Below are 15,610 nucleotides of genomic sequence, written 5' to 3' on the forward strand. Positions count from 1 at the left end.
TCACAAACCAGAGCTTCTCACAACAAGCATGATGGTTTCGATAGGGAACGTCCACCTTTGGGGACGAAACGATATCCATTGCCTCTTATTGCTTTCAAAAAATTTCTCGTGTCAACATAGAACAACAGGAGTGTTCTGTCAATTTTTGTGATTTTTCGGGGTTCGTTTGGAAATTTTTATGCATTAACTGAGTTTTCAATGCATTTATGTGCATAATTAAAATTTGAACTACATGCACATGCTCCAGTGCATACAAATTTGTTGAAAAAAGAAATATGTGTCCTTGGGTGCATGCTTAGGTCCCATGCAAGAAATGGGAATGAATTTCAAACACCAGGGCACCGTTGATTGCCGGCAAAACATTGAGATACTTTGTTTTTAAATTCTATTAAATCTAAAACTCGTCTGAAATTCATGAAACTTGGCATGCTATCATGGAGCGGCATCAACATGCCGTGGTAATTTTTTTATCCCATTTGGGGCAGGTTTGGGTATATGCTTTTCACAAACCAGAGCTTCTCACAACAAGCATCATGGGTTCGATAGGGAACGTCCCACCTTTGGGGACGAAATGATATCCATTGCCTCTTATTGCTTTCAATTTTTTTTCTCGTGTCAACATAGAACAACAGGAGTGTTGTGTCAATTTTTGTGATTTTTCGGGGTTTGTTTGGTCATTTTGATGCATTAACTGAGTTTTCAATGCATTTATGTGCATAATTAAAATTTGAACTACATGCACATGCACCAGTGCATACAAATTGGTTGAAAAAACAAATATGTGTCCTTAGGTGCATGCTTAGGTCCCATGCAAGAAATGGGAATGAATTTCAAACACCAGGGCACCGTTGATTGCCGGCAAAACATTGAGATACTTTGTTTTTAAATTCTATTAAATCTAAAACTCGTCTGAAATTAATGAAACTTGGCATGCTATCATGGAGCGGCATCAACATGTCGTGGTAAATTTTTTATCCCATTTGGGGTAGGTTAGGGTATATGCTTCTCACAAACCAGAGCTTCTCACAACAAGCATCATGGGTTCGATAGGGAACGTCCCACCTTTGGGGATGAAACGATATCCATTGCCTCTTATTGCTTTCAAAAAAAATTCTTGTGTCAACATAGAACAACAGGAGTGTTGTGTCAATTTTACTGATTTTTCGGGGTTCGTTTGGACATTTTTATGCATTAACTGAGTTTTCAATGCATTTATGTGCATAATTCAAATTTGAACTACATGCACATGCTCCAGCGCATACAAATTGGTTGAAAAAACAAATCTGTGTCCTTGGGTGCATGCTTAGGTCCCATGCAAGAAATGGGAATGATTTCAATCACCAGGGCACCGTTGATTGCCGATAAAACGTTGAGATGCCTGGTTTTTAAATTCTAGTAAATCCAAAACTCGTCTGAAATTCATGAAAGTTGGCATGCTATCATGGAGCGGCATCGAAACGCCTTGGTAAAATTTTGTCCCATTTGGGGCAGGTTTGGGTATATGCTTCTCACAAACCAGAGCTTCTCACAACAAACATGATGGTTTCGATAGGGAACGTCCACCTTTGGGGACGAAACGATATCCATTGCCTCTTATTGCTTTCAAAAAATTTCTCGTGTCAACATAGAACAACAGGAGTGTGGTGTCAATTTTTCTGATTTTTCGGGGATCGTTTGGACATTTTTATGCATTAACTGAGTTTTCAATGCATTTATGTGCATAATTCAAATTTGAACTACATGCACATGCTCCAGCGCATACAAATTGGTTGAAAAAACAAATCTGTGTCCTTGGGTGCATGCTTAGGTCCCATGCAAGAAATGGGAATGAATTTCAATCACCAGGGCACCGTTGATTGCCGGTAAAACGTTGAGATGCCTGGTTTTAAATTCTAGTAAATCCAAAACTCGTCCGAAATTCATGAAACTTGGCATGCTATCATGGAGCGGCATCAAAACGCCTTGGTAAAATTTTGTCCCATTTGGGGCAGGTTTGGGTATATGCTTCTCACAAACCAGAGCTTCTCACAACAAGCATGATGGTTTCGATAGGGAACGTCCACCTTTGGGGACGAAACGATATCCATTGCCTCTTATTGCTTTCAAAAAATTTCTCGTGTCAACATAGAACAACAGGAGTGTTGTGTCAATTTTTGTGATTTTTCGGGGTTCGTTTGGAAATTTTTATGCATTAACTGAGTTTTTAATGCATTTATGTGCATAATTCAAATTTGAACTACATGCACATGCTCCAGTGCATACAAATTTGTTGAAAAAAGAAATCTGTGTCCTTGGGTGCATGCTTAGGTCCCATGCAAGAAATGGGAATGAATTTCAAACACCAGGGCACCGTTGATTGCCGGCAAAACATTGAGATACTTTGTTTTTAAATTCTATTAAATCTAAAACTCGTCTGAAATTCATGAAACTTGGCATGCTATCATGGAGCGGCATCAACATGCCGTGGTAATTTTTTTATCCCATTTGGGGCAGGTTTGGGTATATGCTTCTCACAAACCAGAGCTTCTCACAACAAGCATCATGGGTTCGATAGGGAACGTCCCACCTTTGGGGACGAAATGATATCCATTGCCTCTTATTGCTTTCAATTTTTTTCTCGTGTCAACATAGAACAACAGGAGTGTTGTGTCAATTTTTGTGATTTTTCGGGGTTCGTTTGGTCATTTTGATGCATTAACTGAGTTTTCAATGCATTTATGTGCATAATTAAAATTTGAACTACATGCACATGCACCAGTGCATACAAATTGGTTGAAAAAACAAATCTGTGTCCTTAGGTGCATGCTTAGGTCCCATGCAAGAAATGGGAATGAATTTCAAACACCAGGGCACCGTTGATTGCCGGCAAAACATTGAGATACTTTGTTTTTAAATTCTATTAAATCTAAAACTCGTCTGAAATTAATGAAACTTGGCATGCTATCATGGAGCGGCATCAACATGTCGTGGTAAATTTTTTATCCCATTTGGGGTAGGTTAGGGTATATGCTTCTCACAAACCAGAGCTTCTCACAACAAGCATCATGGGTTCGATAGGGAACGTCCCACCTTTGGGGATGAAACGATATCCATTGCCTCTTATTGCTTTCAAAAAAAATTCTTGTGTCAACATAGAACAACAGGAGTGTTGTGTCAATTTTTCTGATTTTTCGGGGTTCGTTTGGACATTTTTATGCATTAACTGAGTTTTCAATGCATTTATGTGCATAATTCAAATTTGAACTACATGCACATGCTCCAGCGCATACAAATTGGTTGAAAAAACAAATCTGTGTCCTTGGGTGCATGCTTAGGTCCCATGCAAGAAATGGGAATGAATTTCAATCACCAGGGCACCGTTGATTGCCGGTAAAACGTTGAGATGCCTGGTTTTTAAATTCTAGTAAATCCAAAACTCGTCTGAAATTCATGAAAGTTGGCATGCTATCATGGAGCGGCATCGAAACGCCTTGGTAAAATTTTGTCCCATTTGGGGCAGGTTTGGGTATATGCTTCTCACAAACCAGAGCTTCTCACAACAAACATGATGGTTTCGATAGGGAACGTCCACCTTTGGGGACGAAACGATATCCATTGCCTCTTATTGCTTTCAAAAAATTTCTCGTGTCAACATAAAACAACAGGAGTGTGGTGTCAATTTTTCTGATTTTTCGGGGATCGTTTGGACATTTTTATGCATTAACTGAGTTTTCAATGCATTTATGTGCATAATTCAAATTTGAACTACATGCACATGCTCCAGTGCATACAAATTTGTTGAAAAAAGAATTCTGTGTCCTTGGGTGCATGCTTAGGTCCCATGCAAGAAATGGGAATGAATTTCAAACACCAGGGCACCGTTGATTGCCGGCAAAACATTGAGATACTTTGTTTTTAAATTCTATTAAATCTAAAACTCGTCTGAAATTAATGAAACTTGGCATGCTATCATGGAGCGGCATCAACATGTCGTGGTAAATTTTTTATCCCATTTGGGGTAGGTTAGGGTATATGCTTCTCACAAACCAGAGCTTCTCACAACAAGCATCATGGGTTCGATATGGAACGTCCCACCTTTGGGGATGAAACGATATCCATTGCCTCTTATTGCTTTCAAAAACAATTCTTGTGTCAACATAGAACAACAGGAGTGTTGTGTCAATTTTACTGATTTTTCGGGGTTCGTTTGGACATTTTTATGCATTAACTGAGTTTTCAATGCATTTATGTGCATAATTCAAATTTGAACTACATGCACATGCTCCAGCGCATACAAATTGGTTGAAAAAACAAATCTGTGTCCTTGGGTGCATGCTTAGGTCCCATGCAAGAAATGGGAATGAATTTCAATCACCAGGGCACCGTTGATTGCCGGTAAAACGTTGAGATGCCTGGTTTTAAATTCTAGTAAATCCAAAACTCGTCCGAAATTCATGAAACTTGGCATGCTATCATGGAGCGGCATCAAAACGCCTTGGTAAAATTTTGTCCCATTTGGGGCAGGTTTGGGTATATGCTTCTCACAAACCAGAGCTTCTCACAACAAGCATGATGGTTTCGATAGGGAACGTCCACCTTTGGGGACGAAACGATATCCATTGCCTCTTATTGCTTTCAAAAAATTTCTCGTGTCAACATAGAACAACAGGAGTGTTGTGTCAATTTTTGTGATTTTTCGGGGTTCGTTTGGAAATTTTTATGCATTAACTGAGTTTTCAATGCATTTATGTGCATAATTCAAATTTGAACTACATGCACATGCTCCAGTGCACACAAATTTGTTGAAAAAAGAAATCTGTGTCCTTGGGTGCATGCTTAGGTCCCATGCAAGAAATGGGAATGAATTTCAAACACCAGGGCACCGTTGATTGCCGGCAAAACATTGAGATACTTTGTTTTTAAATTCTATTAAATCTAAAACTCGTCTGAAATTCATGAAACTTGGCATGCTATCATGGAGCGGCATCAACATGCCGTGGTAATTTTTTTATCCCATTTGGGGCAGGTTTGGGTATATGCTTTTCACAAACCAGAGCTTCTCACAACAAGCATCATGGGTTCGATAGGGAACGTCCCACCTTTGGGGACGAAATGATATCCATTGCCTCTTATTGCTTTCAATTTTTTTCTCGTGTCAACATAGAACAACAGGAGTGTTGTGTCAATTTTTGTGATTTTTCGGGGTTCGTTTGGTCATTTTGATGCATTAACTGAGTTTTCAATGCATTTATGTGCATAACTAAAATTTGAACTACATGCACATGCTCCAGTGCATACAAATTGGTTGAAAAAATAAATATGTGTTCTTAGGTGCATGCTTAGGTCCCATGCAAGAAATGGGATGAATTTCAAACACCAGGGCACCGTTGGTTGCCGGCAAAACATTGAGATACTTTGTTTTTAAATTCTATTAAATCTAAAACTCGTCTGAAATTCATGAAACTTGGCATGCTATCATGGAGCGGCATCAGCATGTCGTGGTAATTTTATTATCCCATTTGGGGCAGGTTAGGGTATATGCTTCTCACAAACCAGAGCTTCTCACAACAAGCATCATGGGTTCGATACGGAACGTCCCACCTTTGGGGATGAAACGATATCCATTGCCTCTTATTTCTTTCAAAAAAAATTCTCGTGTCAACATAGAACAACAGGAGTGTTGTGCCAATTTTTCTGATTTTTCGGGGTTCGTTTGGACATTTTTATGCATTAACTGAGTTTTCAATGCATTTATGTGCATATTCAAATTTGAACTACATGCACATGCTCCAGTGCATATAAATTGGTTGAAAAATCAAATATGTGTAATTGGGTGCATGATAGGTCCCATGCAAGAAATGGGAATGAATTTCAAACACAAGGGATTCGTTGATTGCCGGCAAAACGTTGAGATGCCTGGTTTTTAAATTCTACTAAATCCAAAACTTGTCTCAAATTCATGAAACTAAGGATGCTAGCATGGAGCGGCATCAACATGCCGTGCTAAAAAAATTGTCCCATTTGGGGCAGGTTTGGGTATATGCTTCTCACAAACCAGAGCTTCTCACAACAAGCATGATGGTTTCGATAGGGAACGTCCACCTTTGGGGACGAAACGATATCCATTGCCTCTTATTGCTTTCAAAAAATTTCTCGTGTCAACATAGAACAACAGGAGTGTGGTGTCAATTTTTGTGATTTTTCGGGGTTCGTTTGGACATTTTTATGCATTAACTGAGTTTTCAATGCATTTATGTGCATAATTCAAATTCGAACTAGATGCACATGCTCCAGCGCATACAAATTGGTTGAAAAAACAAATCTGTGTCCTTGGGTGCATGCTTAGGTCCCATGCAAGAAATGGGAATGAATTTCAATCACCAGGGCACCGTTGATTGCTGGTAAAACGTTGAGATGCCTGGTTTTTAAATTCTAGTAAATCCAAAACTCGTCTGAAATTCATGAAACTTGGCATGCTATCATGGAGCGGCATCGAAACGCCTTGGTAAAATTTTGTCCCATTTGGGGCAGGTTTGGGTATATGCTTCTCACAAACCAGAGCTTCTCACAACAAGCATGATGGTTTCGATAGGGAACGTCCACCTTTGGGGACGAAACGATATCCATTGCCTCTTATTGCTTTCAAAAAATTTCTCGTGTCAACATAGAACAACAGGAGTGTTGTGTCAATTTTTGTGATTTTTCGGGGTTCGTTTGGAAATTTTTATGCATTAACTGAGTTTTCAATGCATTTATGTGCATAATTCAAATTTGAACTACATGCACATGCTCCAGTGCATACAAATTTGTTGAAAAAAGAAATCTGTGTCCTTGGGTGCATGCTTAGGTCCCATGCAAGAAATGGGAATGAATTTCAAACACCAGGGCACCGTTGATTGCCGGCAAAACATTGAGATACTTTGTTTTTAAATTCTATTAAATCTAAAACTCGTCTGAAATTCATGAAACTTGGCATGCTATCATGGAGCGGCATCAACATGCCGTGGTAATTTTTTTATCCCATTTGGGGCAGGTTTGGGTATATGCTTTTCACAAACCAGAGCTTCTCACAACAAGCATCATGGGTTCGATAGGGAACGTCCCACCTTTGGGGACGAAATGATATCCATTGCCTCTTATTGCTTTCAATTTTTTTCTCGTGTCAACATAGAACAACAGGAGTGTTGTGTCAATTTTTGTGATTTTTCGGGGTTCGTTTGGTCATTTTGATGCATTAACTGAGTTTTCAATGCATTTATGTGCATAACTAAAATTTGAACTACATGCACATGCTCCAGTGCATACAAATTGGTTGAAAAAATAAATCTGTGTTCTTAGGTGCATGCTTACGTCCCATGCAAGAAATGGGATGAATTTCAAACACCAGGGCACCGTTGGTTGCCGGCAAAACATTGAGATACTTTGTTTTTAAATTCTATTAAATCTAAAACTCGTCTGAAATTCATGAAACTTGGCATGCTATCATGGAGCGGCATCAGCATGTCGTGCTAAAAAAATTGTCCCATTTGGGGCAGGTTTGGGTATATGCTTCTCACAGACCAGAGCTTCTCACAACAAGCATGATGGTTTCGATAGGGAACGTCCACCTTTGGGGACGAAACGATATCCATTGCCTCTTATTGCTTTCAAAAAATTTCTCGTGTCAACATAGAACAACAGGAGTGTGGTGTCAATTTTTGTGATTTTTCGGGGTTCGTTTGGTCATTTTGATGCATTAACTGAGTTTTCAATGCATTTAAATGCATAATTAAAATTTCAACTACATGCACATGCTCCAGTGCATATAAATTGGTTGAAAAATTGATCTGTGTCCTTAGGTGCATGCTTAGGTCCCATGCAAGAAATGGGAATGAATTTCAAACACCAGGGCACCGTTGATTGCCGGCAAAACGTTGAGATACTTTGTTTTTAAATTCTAGTCAATCTAAAACTCGTCTGAAATTCATGGAACTTGGCATGCTATCATGGAGCGGCATCAACATGCCGTGGTAATTTTTTTATCCCATTTGGGGCAGGTTTGGGTATATGCTTCTCACAAACCAGAGCTTCTCACAACAAGCATCATGGGTTCGATAGGGAACATCCCACCTTTGGGGACGAAACGATATCCGTTGCCTCTTATTGCTTTCAATTTTTTTTCTCGTGTCAATATAGAACAACAAGAGTGTTGTGTCAATTTTTCTGATTTTTCGAGGTTCGTTTGGACATTTTTATGCATTAACTGAGTTTTTAATGCATTTATGTGCATATTCAAATTTGAACTACATGCACATGCTCTAGTGCATATAAATTGGCTGAAAAATTAAATCTATGTCCTTGGGTGCATGCTTAGGTCCCATGCAAGAAATGGGAATAAATTTCAAATACCAGGGCACCGTTGATTGCCGGCAAAACGTTGAGATACTTTGTTTTTAAATTCTATTAAATCTAAAACTCGTCTGAAATTCATGAAACTTGGCATGCTATCATGCAATGGCACCCGACATGCTGTGGTATTTTTCGTGTCCATTTTGAGAGAAGGCGCACTCGAATAACAGCCAACAAAGGCATTTTAAAAAAATAGCTGCCACTTTAATATCTCAAACGGTTGTATAATTCAAATCGTGTCCGTTCTGTTAACCATTCATGTGACGCCACGTGTCTTCGTTTTAATGGCTATAGGAGGTGCCGTGGGATAGCTGTGTCGGATCTCGATCGGGTTCCGGCAAAACCCTTAAGGTTCGAACTCTGGGGTGCGCGCGAAGATCTCTCCCTCACAGATAACGCCCTCACACACTCCGCGATCTCTAGGCTAGCTCGACGAAGTGGCAACACAAGGGACACAAGATTTATACTGGTTCGGGCCACCATTGTGGTGTAATACCCTACTCCAGTGTGTGGTGGTGGATTGCCTCTTGGGCTGAGGATGAACAGTACAAGGGGAAGAACAGCCTCCTGAGGAGAGGTGTTCTTGTGCTTGGTGAACTTGTGTGGGTGAGGATGATCTGAATCTATTGCCTCCTATGGTGGTGGCTAGTCCTATTTATAGAGGCCCCGCTCCTCTTCCCAAATATTGAGCGGGAAGGGATCGCACAACGGCCAATTTGAAAGGGGACAGCTAGTACAACTTATCCTGACAAAAGTAGTCTTCACCTGCCAAAGGCTCTGGTGGTGACGTCGTCTTTGGCTCCACGGTGACCTCCGTCCTGCCGTCCTACTGGTCTTGGTCTCGTTGCACCGATATGGAAACATTTGCCTGATGCCTCGGAACTCCTCGCCTGCGCTTGCCTCCTTAGCACCTAAGAGGAAACAAGGACAATGCGCGCGCTTGGCGCCCGCCTGGTCTCGATCGTCATGGCTCACGTCACAAGAACCTCGCGAGGTTTGCCTTGCCTTGATCTCTCCACCCCTCGCGAGCCAGCCTGGTGAGGCCACTCCTGAGGAGGTCTTGCGTCGTCCGCCTCGCGAGGCTTGGCCCCTCACGAGAGTCTTGAATGTTTGTTGGTGAAGATGGGCCGTACGGGCCCGCTCGTAGAGCCACACCGTGGGCCGTGGGCAGGCAAGTCTGGGGACCCCCGTTCCCAGAACGCCGACAAGCTGCTTGACCTTGACCGAATGGGAGGCGTGCGAGCGGAGTCCGGTGCACAGGCTGACCCAGAGGTGTGCAAGCTGTCCTCCAATGCGCAGGCTCACCGGGAAGTGTGCGAGCTGTACGCTGCGCAGGCTCACTAGGAAGTGAGCCCTTTGACTTCCATGGCCGCCCGCCTTCCTCTCCATTAATGGCACCCGAGCCGCTGTTTAATACGGACGGCCTTACTGTTCACCTCCCATTCGCCTCGCTCCCGCAAACCTCCACCAATGCCATGGCGCAGAATGATCATCTGCCACTAGTCTTCAAGTTTGGTGAAGACGACTCCAAGCCGAAGGAGATAGAAAATAAGGAGGAATGGGGCCTCATGGACATGGCCCAGAACGAGCTGGTCGCGGCGGTTGCTGCCCCTGCTCCCGTCCCAGTTCTCATCCCCGCGCCCGCGCCAGCGACCATCCCCGTAGCGTTGATGGGCTGGTCGCCGAGCACTATCGCAGAGCAGGAAGTCGCGGGCATCAGCGAGGTCTCCACGGACCCGCGCGAGCTCGTGTACATGCCAGCGCCCGTGCCCGTGCCTGTGCACGCCCCTCCATCCACCATGGCGCCGGCCCCCGTGCATTTGGCTGCACCCGCCGCGCCCGTGCCCCTACCCGTGCGCGCCCCTCCACCCACCGCGGCGCCGGTCCCCGTGCGTTTGGCTGCACCCGCCGCGCCCGTGCCCGTGCCTGTGCACGCGCCCCCCCTGAGCGCCATGGGACGCTACCATCGACCGCTACCTCTCAGCGGCGCCAGTTGCCGTCCTCCCATGCCCCGCCCGTCGATCGCGCGACGACTTGATGTTTGATTTACAAGTGAAGAACATTTTGTGCTGCCTTGAAGACTTCAACAACGGCGTCCCGGAGGATGATAACAACAACGACGGCGCGGCACGCCGCCTCCGCCGCCGTCGGAAATAGTTCTTTTGGGGGTTTAATACTATATCTCGAATTCTCGATCATATGAATATATATTCGCAGTGTGGCTGAATGAAATATATGGTTTGAACGAACTTGCCTCTCTTAATGTACAGACTTATCAAACGATTTTCTTTTGAAAAAAAGGCAATGGTTTTTAAATATAAAACACTCATCGCAAATGTTTTAGTTAGAACACCCGTACGCAAACCGACAGCTTCCCCAGGAAGCCAAGGGAAAATGTTCCGAGCAGGATTTCTGCATCCCTTCAACGCAAACGGTTGTTTTGCATGACTCGTGTGCAACCACGTAGAAACAATTGGGTAAGATTTGCATCTGTCATTTTGGGTATGTTGCCATTTGTCAAACTGGAAAGATTGACATTTTTTTACCTAGTAACATTGCCATTTGTCAACCTTGTAACACTGCGATTTGTCAAAATATGCAGCTAAAAATCACTAGCACTATCTAATTTTTGCAACTAAAATCACTAGCACTGTTCATATGGACACCACTAGCAGGCGTGAGTTGATGGACGCATATGCAAATATACCATTGATTACATACAACAAGTCATCAACCCACAACGACAACGAGGATACACATTGGATTATAGATCATTTCCAACAAAACATTCTAGTAAAGTAAAGTTTTTCTCACACAACAAATAACAAAGCGATGAAATGAAATTCAGCTCAACCACTCGTCGGTGTTGGAAACACTTGCTTTGAACCAGAAGTGACTCTCTGGGAAGGGCCAGCTACTGTCAATCTCGAGAACAACGCAGGACTGATCATCCGGGCTGAAGCGGCCTATGTCAGGACCCATATTGGGATGGTAGGGAAGCATAGTAATGTCTGAGGTATAGACACATTTGCTTCTCATAAATGGTAGTAATGTTGTGTCAATTCAATACTGAACCAGGGAGAAGGTGTTGGCGCTAGTACACTAGTATCCATCCCGAATACCCTGCAACGGATGTTGGAATAGGTCTGAAGAGTGCGACCATGTGAGACAACACCTGCTTCCTTAGTAACATCAGCAGTGCCCTGTATACAGACAAGAAGAGGTGATCCATCAGAATAAGTTGCCAGGCGCCACTGAGTATATGAGTCCTCATTCTCGTGATCATCAGCATCGTCATCTCCCCCTTGGTTATAAAATTTTTCAAGTATAGGTGGTGGAATGTTCACACGACCTTGGAAACACAAGAAGGTTAATTAGTAAAGGGAAACTAGCTAACCCGCATGCATCTGGATGAAAAAATTATAAATACGGTGGAAGACAAACGTACCGAAAGCATCAGGATTCCATGCAAAAACAGTGCCACGAGTGGTGGCAGCAAACACAAGACCCTCGTATTGAATTGCATCATAGTACTCATCCGTGTACAGGAATTGATTTTTGAGCAATATCCATCGAGGCGTGGAAGTAAGGAAGGCAACAAGCTTGTCGAAGATAGCAACAACTTCATAGTTCGTGTAATCCCAGGAGCGGTTGGGAACTCGACATATTGCTATCTTCCACAGACGACAGTTGTCGGCGTTCTGGGAACGGGGGTCCCCAGACTTGCCTGCCTGCGGCCCACGACGTGGCTAAGCTAGTGGGCCGTACGGCTCATCTTCATCAACAAGGCAATCCAGACGTTCACGAGGGGCCAAGCCTCGCGAGGCGGACGACGCAAGACCTTCTCAGGAGCGGCCTAGCCAGGCAGGCTCACGAGGAGCAGAGATATCAAGGCGGGGCAAACCTCACGAGGCTCTCGTGACGTGAGCCATGACGATCGACACCAGGCGGGCGCCAGGGCGCGCAGCGTCCTTGTTTCCTCTTTGGTGCTAAAGAAGCAGGCGCAGGCGCGGAGTACTGGGGCATCAAGCAAAAGTTTCCATATCGGTGCAACGAGACCAAGATCAGCAGGACGGCAAGATGGAGGTCACCATGGAGCCCAAGATGGCGTCATCACCAGAGCCTTTTGCAGGCGAAGACCGCTTTTGTTAGGATAGCTTGTACTAGCTGTCCCCTTTCAAATTTGCCCGCCGTTGTTGGCTCCCTTCCCGCTCAATATTTGGGGAGAGGACCAGGGCCTATGTAAGTAGAGCTAGCCACCACAGTAAGGACAGGTTGAACTGGCCGAGTTCTCATCCACTAGTCCACAGAGCACAAGAACACCTCAACCTCAGGAGGTTGTTCTTCCCCTTGTACGGTTCTTCATCAGCCCAGGAGGCAATCCACCACCACACACTGGAGTAGGGTATTACACCACAATGATGGCCCGAACCAGTATAAACCTCGTTTCTCTCTGTGTTGTGAGTTTGTCGAGTTCGTCCGTGAGATCTTAGCTAGCTAGGGCGTGGATCGGTAGGAGGGAAAGGACTTCGCGCGCACCCCAGAGTTTGAACCTTAAGGGTTTTGCCGGAACCCGAGATCCGACATTTGGCACGCCAGGTAGGGGTGCGCCGGAGCTCCTCTCCATCGGCCTACACCCCGCGCCACCACACTTCGCTCCCATGGCAGGCGCCCCGCTATCTGTTCCCCCGGCCAGCATCGACGACGGGGCCACGGGGTTCTGAGCCCAGGCCCCCGCCCTGCGACGGGTGCGGTGGCCGACCAAGTTCAGGACGGAGATGCCGCCGCGCTACGACGGCACGGCGGACCCAACGGCTTTCCTGCTGGCATATGAGGAAGTCGTCCTCGAGGCCCGGGGCGACGACAAGATCATGGCCAACTGGTTTCCCATGGCCCTCGCCGGCGAGCCGCGCGCCTGGCTACTCAACCTCCCCGGATCCACGGTGGAGTCCTGGGGGGAACTCCGCGGCCTCTTCACTGCTCGCTACACAGCGCCGGCGCACCATGCAGTCGCGGCCCTGCTGGGCGGCTCTCAAGCACCGCCTTCAAATCGCCACTTCAAGCCGTTCCTCAGTCAGATCGGGGCCGCTTCCAAGCGCCCGGGGGCTCCGCCGGGTTGGGCTGCGCCGGAGGCCGACCTCACTTTCGGCCCAGAGGACCACCCCGACTCCACCGCCGGCTCGGGCATGCTCCCAATGCTCTGCACGCCTACCATCTGCAATGTGGCTGTCACCAAGACCCTCATCGACGGCGGTGCCGGCCTCAACTTGCTCTCCGTAGAGGCCTTCAGCCTTCTTCACGTGCCGCTCGAGCGGCTCAGTCACAGCAAGCCCTTCTCAGGTGTTTGTGGCGGCGCCGCTCGCTCTCTGGGGCAGATCCGTCTCCCAGTCACCTTCGGCACATGCGACAAATACCGCACCGAGCCAGTCGACTTCGACGTCGCCCGCGTCGGTCTCCCGTACAACGCCATCCTCGGGTACCCAGCTCTCGCCCAATTCATGGCGGCGACTCACCCGGCCTACAACCTCATGAAGATACCTGGGAGCAAAGGCGTCCTCACCATCAAGGGGGACACCAAGGAGGCCATGACGACGCTTAAGCTTGCCTTCAAGACTGCGGCGGCGGCGCAGCCCGCCGGCGCTGGTACCCCCGAGGCCGAAGAGGCCGCGCCTACCAAGAAGAAGCAGTTGTTCACTCAAGACAAGGCAGAAACCAAGCAGGTATCGGTCGATGAGGACGGGTCCTCAAGGGCCACCTTCACCATAGGCGCCGGCCTTGATTCCATCCAAGAAGAGGCGTTGGTGAAGTTCTTGCGTGCAAACAAGGATATATTCACATGGGAGCCCGATCAGCTGGTGGGGGTTCCGAGAGAGGTGACTCAGCATCACCTAAAGGTATGCCCCAACATGCGCCCTGTCAAGCAACGAGCGAGGCGGCAATCCACGGAGAAGCAAGCCTTCATCGTCCAGGAGACCCGCAAGCTGGAGGCGGTAGGTGCCATTCGCGAGGTTCGGTACCCCACATGGCTGGCGAACCCCGTCGTAGTACCAAAGAAGGGCGGGAAGAAACGGATGTGCGTCGACTTCACCAACCTTAATAGAGCTTGCCCCCAAGAACCGTTCCCGCTCCCACGCATTGATCAGATCGTTGACTCCACCGCCGAGTGCGACCTGTTGTGCTTCCTGGATGCGTTCTCAGGATATCACCAGATAAAGATGGCGGTGGAAGATGTGGAGAAGACAGCCTTCCTGACCCCGTGCGGGGTGTACTGCTACACCTGCATGCCCTTCGGGCTGCGCAACGCGGGCGCGACCTTTCAGTGGCTGATGCACATCGCCTTAGGGCGACAGCTCGGGAGAAATACCGAGGCTTACGTCGACGACATAGTGGTGAAGTCTCGGGAGGCGAGAACCCTGATTCAAGACTTGGAGGAGACCTTCGAGAGCCTGCGCCAGGTGAACCTGCGGCTTAACCCGGAGAAGTGTGTGTTCGGTGTCCCTTCCGGCAAGCTACTGGGATTCCTCGTGTCCCATAGAGGGATCGAGGCAAACCCGGAGAAGATCAAGGCCAACGAAGACATGAGCCCGCCACAGACCCTCAAAGAAATGCAGAAGCTGGCGGGACGGGTGACTGCGTTGGGGCATTTCATCTCCAAGCTGGGGGAACGCGCCTTACCCTTCTTCAAGCTCATGAAGAAGAAGGGCCCGTTCGAGTGGACCCCAGAGGCCGACCGAGCCTTCCAAGACCTCAAGAAATACCTGACGAGCCCTCCGGTGATGGTGGCACCACGACCTCTCGAGCCCCTAGTGCTCTACCTTGCCGCCACCCCGTACTCCGCCAGCGCAGCACTGGTGGCGGTTCGGGAGGAGCGCCAAGCCAAGGGCGCGCCGCGCCAAGCCATAGCTGAAGTAGTGTAGGCTCAGGAAGGCGCCACTAAAGCCTCAGGAGCAGAAGACCGAGCTCGGCAGGACAACATCGCCGAAACTCCCGAAGGCAGTCAGGTCTCAGGAGCTCCTCCATCTCAGGAGGCGCCCCAACCTCCGCAAGACCCGAGCCTCAACAGCGTGCCAGCCCTCGTCGAACACCCGGTGTACTTCGTCAGCACTGTGTTGCGGGATGCGAGGGCACGATACCCTATGCCCCAGAAGCTCCTGCTCGAGCTCTTAGTAGCCTCACGCAAGCTGCGGCACTACTTCCAGGGCCACCCCATCAAGGTCGTCTCGGCCTACCCATTGCAGAGGGT

This window comes from Aegilops tauschii, chromosome 3, assembly GCF_002575655.3.
Source record: "Aegilops tauschii subsp. strangulata cultivar AL8/78 chromosome 3, Aet v6.0, whole genome shotgun sequence".
NCBI lineage: Eukaryota > Viridiplantae > Streptophyta > Magnoliopsida > Poales > Poaceae > Aegilops > Aegilops tauschii.